At 46.1% G+C, this 7,500-nt stretch overlaps 1 protein-coding gene across 2 annotated transcripts in view; it reads left to right on the top strand.

The window, feature by feature from the left end:
• The window catches only part of LOC113826622 (ras-related protein Rap1), a 339,622-nt gene that overhangs the window by 230,757 nt on the left and 101,365 nt on the right, over window positions 1-7,500 (top strand). The window lies entirely within an intron of this gene.

Here is a 7,500-nt window from a genome sequence, read left to right as displayed (position 1 = left end):
AGAGAGTAAGTGCGTGTGAAAGAGAGAGAGAGTAAGTGTGTGTGTGTGTGTGAGAGAGAGAGAGTAAGTGTGTGTGTGTGTGTGAGAGAGAGAGAGAGAGAGAGAGAGTAGGTGTGTAGTTGTTGGAGGTCTGTGCAAGGCAAAGTTCCGCGCACCAAACCCAGACTATGAGTAGATTATAAAACAATCCGTTGCCAAATACCTCGGCAGCAAAAGCGAAACATTTATCATCTTGTGGCGAAACCTTCACTTATCTTCAGTTGAGGTGAATCACGTACTTCTAAAATGGCTTGAAATCCTGAGGCACTTATCGATTGTCTGGTTTTAGATACCGACTTGAACATAATCATATACACCAGTACATGATTAAGGACAGATCCAGGTGCTTATATGCGAATAAAGAATTTTGCACATAGATATGAATTTCTACCTATAAGTAAGCAGCAAGGAAGCTACGAGAGGGCGTATAAATAGCCAGACAAATGGGTAAACATTTCCCATTTTGGATGCGCAGAATGGGTAAGTGAACGTGCACATTAACGTCTGAACGGGAAGCACCGTCAATCACTGCAAGGAAGGCTATTTTGCAATTGCACGCTTGCAAATTATTAATTGTCTGTCAGTGGATAGTTATTATAACTGTTGTTAGAGGGAGAGTTTTCGGACTTTTCTCTGATAGATATATATATTTTTTTGCCTTGCCTTTTTTTGCTCAGGATGTTAAGTGTGGATTTGTGCTTGTTTATTTCAGATATTCTTGCTGATGGGGAAATTTTCATTTTTCGATAGGTCGGTGAAAGTTAAGAGATTCAGGGTTACGAGTCCCATGGAGACTTTATATTCGTCTCTCTCTCTCTCTCTCTCTCTCTCTCTCTCTCTCTCACTCTCTCTCTCTCTCTCTCTCTCTCTCTTATACACACACACACACATTTACACACACACACATTATACACAGAGAGAGAGAGAGAGAGAGAGAGAGAGAGAGAGAGAGAGAGAGAGAGAGAGAGAGAGAGAGAGAGAGAGAGAGAGAGAGAGAGAGAGAGAGAGAGAGAGAGAGAGAAAAGTAACGAAAATCTGCATAAAAGGAGGCGAGTTCTTCCGTAAGTTAGGATGGTATTTTTACGACGCGAATCAACAAGCAAGCGGCATGACTTGCAGAAACGCTGATATATTGCGGACATAAATACTCTTAGAAGCCACGAGATTTTATCGTGTATCTATTGTAATGAGTTCAAGTAAAACAAAGGAGAAAAATGAGGGAATGGAGCAGCAGCAGCGGATGGAAAGAGAGGTGGGAAGAGAAGAGAAGAGAGAGAATGCATGATTACATTGTGGGAATATGGATACATACATATATATGTACATGTATGTATGTATGTATGAATTTATGTAAATATGTTTATGTATATATATGTGTATATATACATTTATACATTCTTTTTCATACGTCTTTCTCACCACCATTCAATTGAGAGATAGACTTGACTTTTGACATTTTGTTGTTCATAGTAGTGACACGTTACACACACACGCACACACACACACACACACACACACACACACACACACACACATATATATATATATATATATATATATATATATATATATATATATATATATATATATATATATGTATATATATATGTATATATATATATATATATATATATATATATATATATATATATATATATATTATTTTTCATTTTGTTTATTTTTAAAAAAATTTACTTACACGCCTTTATCAAATGATGAGCGACTGCTTATGAAGTTATTTTCAAGATATAGTATATGACAACGGGAGCGAGTTCCAGCAGGGCTTCGGTTTTCTTCGTCTTTCCCATTCTCTTTCATGGATAACTAAACAGGTTTCACATATTTGTCCATAAAGTTATCATACGTTTTCAGAACGGTTTCATAATTAGTCTTTTTGACCTTGGCTAAATTCTAAGTGTTCAGCATCTGTTGTGAGATCCGTTACCTTATCAACAAACGAATTGTCCTGCAGGAGCTCAACAGGTACCTCTGCGTCGCCGTTTCCTGTTGGCTTCTCTGTTTAAAGGGAAATCACTTGAAATGACATCATTATGGATCTTCCTGTCTGACGAATCATGAGAGTCAGACATGTCAACTTTATGAATCTTCCTGTCTGACGAATCATGAATGTCAGACATGTCAACCTTTGCAGACACGATTTCATGTCCACCTAAATGGCCAGCTGACGGCACTGAACCTGCCCGATCCGCTTCCTCCAGGGAACCGAAAAAAGGGTTAACACTACACTCTTTAAAAAATATTCAGTACCTGTGCCATTGCACGCGACGTAATCAACGACTGAGCCCCCCCCCCCCTCCCTTGTTGGCAGCAGATACAGGGGTCCAGTCATCCGGATGCGAACTCGCCCCGTCGTTGACAACAGCTGCACCTGCGTCGCTCAGCTGTGATACGAAAGGTTTCCCTCTCGCGTTCGTCATCCTGGCGATGGCCTTCCTCTCCCCATCGACGCGGCGCCATCGGCTGTGTCGTCAGGAGTGCGAGCGGTGCTGCAGAGATTAGGGTCGAGTGCGAGCGGTGCTGCAGAGATTAGGGTCGAGTGCGAGCGGTGCTGCACTCGAAACATCCGTCTGGATCCTTCCGTAGAGGGGGGGGGGGGTTGCCAGTGGTGGATAAACAGCTCGAAGTAGAATTTGAAATTTTGAAGATTTAAGTTTAAAGACAGAATCCATTCGCGCTGTTTGTCTATTATTAAAATGTCAAAAAAAAAAAAAAAAAAAAACTCAAAATACCATTTGAAAACAGAATGGCAAAACCGCCTCGTCCATTTTTTTTACAGGGCCTGATGGTGGATTTCTATTGTTACCAAGGAATCTATATCCTGGGATATTTATAGCCTGATCTTTCTGCGATTTTGTTTCCGGGATAACAAAGATATATGGAGTAATAGTGCTCTAGTTTCGAGAGAGAGAAAGACACACACACACACAGAGCGAGAGCGAGAGGGAGAGGGAGGGAGGGAGGGAGGGAGGGAGGAGAGGGAGGAGAGGAGAGGGAGGGAGAGAGGGAGAGAGAGAGAGAGAGAGAGAGAGAGAGAGAGAGAGAGAGAGAGAGAGAGAGAGAGAGAGAGAGAGGAAGAGAGAGAGAGAGAGGAGAGAGCGACACGCGACACACACAGGAATCGTAGCTCAGACCAAGAGACGATCCCAAACATGCAGAGACAAAAAAAGAGAGAGACAAAATAAAATAAAAACAAAAAAGTGAAAGAAAGAAGAAAAAGAGAAAAAGAGAGACAAAATATTTTAAAAAATACACAAAAAAGTGAAAGAAAGAAGAAAAAGAAATAAAAATAATAATAATAAAAAAAAGAGCAAGAAAGCGCAAGACACCTCCATCTTCTTTCAAGTCAGCTTGGATTAAACGTGATTCCGGCGGGAGATTACAAGCCGAGCTCCGTTCGCGCGGATCCCAAGCCATCGCAAAAATTGTATTGGTAACGAGACCCTCTTGGACGCGGGAGAAAAATCGCGAAGATGCGTCGAAATTTTGCGAAGGAAAAGCGAATAAGGGAATAAGCGAAGGGGAAAATTGGCGTTAATGGTAGCGTTGTTGAGGAAATAAGGGGTTTTATAAGTGGAAAATCGCCAATTAAGTTAGAGCAGAGAGGAAAGTCAACCCGGAGATAAAGACAACAGAATAGATTAACATATATGAATTAGCAACATAAAAAAAGTGTGAATGTAGGGAGAGGAGGCGGTGGGGGGGGGGGGGGTGAGACAAAATGCGTTTCCTTCGTCTTTTGTTAATTTTTTTTTTCTCAACTTCTTTTCCGCCTTCTTCAGTCCTAAAAATAGGGGTGGGGAAAGTGAGGGAGAATGGGGAAGAAGTGGGGAGGGAGGCGAAGTGGGGAAGAGTAGGGGAGAGGCGGGGAAAGGGGGGAGAGGGGGTGGGGAAGAAGTCGGGGGAGAGGGGGGGAAGGGGGGGAGGGGACCTGGGGAATGGGAGTGGGGGAGGGAGAAGGAGGGGGAGGAGGCGGTGGAGTGGGGAAGAGTCAAGAGGGAGGGGAGGGGGAGTGGGGGGAAGAGTCAAGGGAGGGGAGGGGAGTAGGAGGCAGAGGGGTGGGGAGCTGATGAGACCCTGGCATTGTCGCACAAAAACTTCAGCCCCATTTGGACTGCGGGGTTTCCATCACTTGTCCCTCGAGGCGACCTTGGGAGGAAGGAGGCGGGAGGGGGAGGGAAGGAGGATGAGAGGAGGGAGGGCAGGGGTGAGGGAAGGGGGGGAGAGAGGGAGGGAGAGGAGGGAGGGAGGAAAAGAGAGGGAGGAAGGGGAGAGGTGGAGGAGAGAGAGGAAGGGAAAGAGAGGGAGGGGAGCAGTGAGGGAGGGGATGAGGGGGACAGAGAGGTAAGGAAAGAGTTAAAGAGAGGGGAGTAGCGAGTGGTAGAAGAGGGAGGAAGGGGGACGTAAGGGAGGAAAGAGAGGAGGATAAGGGGAGAAAGAGGGAGGGGAAGAGAGGGGTTTAAGGTGAGAAAGAAGAGGAGGAAGGGGAACAGAGAAGGAAAAAAAGTAGGAGGGAGAGAGAGAGAGAGAGAGAGAGAGAGAGAGAGAGAGAGAGAGAGAGAGAGAGAGAGAGAGAGAGAGAGAGAGGGGGAGAGAGAGAGAGAGAGAGAGAGAGAGAGAGAGAGAGAGAGAGAGAGAGAGAGAGAGAGAGAGAGAGAGAGAGAGAGGGAGAGAGAGAGAGAGAGAGAGAGAAAGAAGAGAGAGAGAGAGAGAGAGAGAGAGAGAGAGAGAGAGAGAGGGAGAGAGAGAGAGGTAGAGAAGGAATAGGGGAGGAAGGAAGAATTTAACGGTGAGAAGGAGGGGAATAGAGAATAAAAGGGAAGAAGATGGAATAAAAGCGGAGAACGAGGGAAGAGGCGAGGGCCGAGGAAGGCGTAAGAGGCGGCGAAGGTCAAAGGTCAGACGGGACGAAGCAGGAGCAGACAGGTGAGCGGACATGCAGGTAAGAAGGTAAGCACTTAAGCAGGCAAAAAGGTAAGTAGGTAAGTAGGCAATGATTTCAGCAGGTAAACAGTCAAGCAGGTAAGCGAATAAGAAGGTAAACTGGTAAGTAGGTAAGCAGGTCAACGTGCAAGCTGATAGGCAAGGACACAGGCAAGCAGGGCAACAGGCTAGCAGGTAGAGTAAACAAGCAAGCAGGCCGGTAGGCAAGCAGGTAAACAGGAAAGCAGGTCGGCAGGCGGTGGGGGTGAGACTCCACCTGTTGAGTCTCTTCCGGGCTCTCCTCGTCTTTCTCTGTGCTCTTTCGCTTCTCACTCTCCGTTCCCTCTCCCTCCCTTTCTCCTCTTTCCTCCCTGTGCTCTTTCTTTCTCCCCTTTCCTTCCCCTCTCCCCCTCCCTCCTTTCTTCCCCTTCCTTCCTCCCTCCCACTCCCCTTTGTTCCTCATCCCCACCTTCCTCCTCCTCCCCTCGCTGCCTGCCTCATCCACCTTCCTCCCCTCCCTTGAACCTCCCTCCTCCCCTTCTCTCTCCCTCTCCTTCCCTCCCCCCTCCCCCCCTCCCCCTTAAGTGCCTCTCTCCCTGGCACATTTTCCTCTCGTTTCCTCCTCGCCGCCCCTTCGTGGCCGCCGCTCTGCCAGAGGAGCTAGGAGGAAGTTGGGGAGGAGGGAGGGATGGGAGAGGGAAGGAGAGAAGGAGGAGGATGGGATGGGAGAGGGAAGGAGAGAAGGGGAGGAAGGGATAGGAGAGGGAAGGGGAGGGAAGGAAAAATAGGAGGAGGAGGAGAAGGAATAGGAAGAAGGAGAGAAGGAGAAGAAGGAAAAAGGGAAGTAGTTAGGAAGAGGAAGAGGAGAAGGAGAAAAAGGAGGAAAAGCAATCGGAGAAGGAGAAGGGAAAGAGAAGTAGAATGAGAAGCAAAGAAATGAGAAGGAGGAAGAGGAGGAGGAGGAGAAAGATAGGGAAGGGGGGGAAAGAAGGGAAAAAAGGGAAATAGTTAGGGGGGAAAGGGGAAGAAAGGGGAAAAAAAGGGAAAAAGAGGAAAAAAATGAGAAGGAAAGGGAAAAAAAAAAGAAGGGGAAGCAAAAATGAAAGAAGGAGGGAGAAAAAAAGAAAAAAAAAAAAGGGAAATTGAGGCAGGAGAAAGGGGGCCTCGAAACAGCCCCCTTACCAAGCTTGGCCCAATTTTTTCCCAAAAAAAAAAAAAAAAAAAAGAGGAGGGAAAAAAGGGGAGGGAAAGGAGAGGAAAAAGAAGAAGGGGAAAAAAAAAAAAAAAAAAAAAAAAAAAAAAAAAAAAAAAAAAAGGAAAAAAAAAAAAAAAAAAAAAAAAAAAAAAAAAAAAAAAAAAAAAAAAAAAAAAAAAAAGAAAAAAAAAAGAGATTCCTCCCCCTTTTCCCCCCCTCCCCCCCTTTCCCCCTTTTTTTCCCCCCCCCCCAGCCCCCCCCACGAAAAACTAAATGAAATGAAGGGGGGAGAGGAAGAGGGGGGGGGGGGGGAGGGGAGGAAGAGGGGGGGTGGGGGGAAAAAAGGGAAAAAGGGGGAGGAAAAAGGGAAAAAGGAGTGGGGAAGGGGAAAGGGAAAAGAAAAATAGGGGGGGGGGAGGGGGGGAAAGGGGAAAAGAAAAAAGGGAAAAAAAGGGGAGGAAAAGGAGGAGGGAAGGAAGAAAGGAAAAAGGAAGGAAAAAGGAAAAGAAGCAAGAGGACGAAGGGGAAAGAAGAAGAAAGGGGGAGAAAAATAAAAAAAAAAAAGGAAAAGGAAGAAGAGGGGAGGAAGGAAAAAAAGGAAAAGGGGAAAAGGGATAAAAAAGGAAAGAAGAAAGGAGGGTTGGGAAAAAAGGAGGAAGAGAAAGGGGGGGGGGAGGAAAAGGGGGGAAGGGGAGGAAAAGGGGGAGGAAAAAGGGAGGAGGAGGAGGAAAAAGGGGGAAGGGGGAAGGAAAAAAGGGGGGAAAAAGAGGAGGAGGAGGAGGAAGCGGAGATGGGAAATCTAATTAAAAATCGAATTTCCACGCCCACAATCCGGAGCGAGTCAGCTTAACGGGGTCGGCGGCGATGGCTGACCCGCTGCTGACCGCGTGCAGTGATGGGTCAAAGGGTATAATTGGATATTAAGGGGGTTGGGGGAGGGATAGGATGGATGGATGGGAAAGGATAGACGGAGGTTTGGGAAAACAGAGGGTAGATAAACAAAGGGGGAAAGAGTGATAAAAAGGCGGATGAATGGATAGACAGAGTGATAGATAAATAGACAGAGTGATAGATGGACGGATGGATGGATAGGAAAAGTGATAGATAGACGGATGGGTGGATAGACAGAGTGATAGATAGACGGATGGATGGATAGGAAAAGTGATAGACGGATGGATGGATAGACAGAGTGATAGATGGACGGATGGATGGATAGACAGAGTGATAGATAAACGGATGGATGGATAGACAGAGTGATAGATGGACGGATGGATGGAAAAGGTTTTTAAAGGATGGATGGATAGACAGAGTGTAAGGACGGATGG

Source organism: Penaeus vannamei, chromosome 11 (genome assembly GCF_042767895.1).
Source record: "Penaeus vannamei isolate JL-2024 chromosome 11, ASM4276789v1, whole genome shotgun sequence".
NCBI classification, from domain to species: Eukaryota; Metazoa; Arthropoda; class Malacostraca; order Decapoda; family Penaeidae; genus Penaeus; species Penaeus vannamei.
The sequence above is the reverse complement of the archived record's forward strand: the minus strand, read 5'-3'. Positions and strand labels throughout refer to the sequence as shown.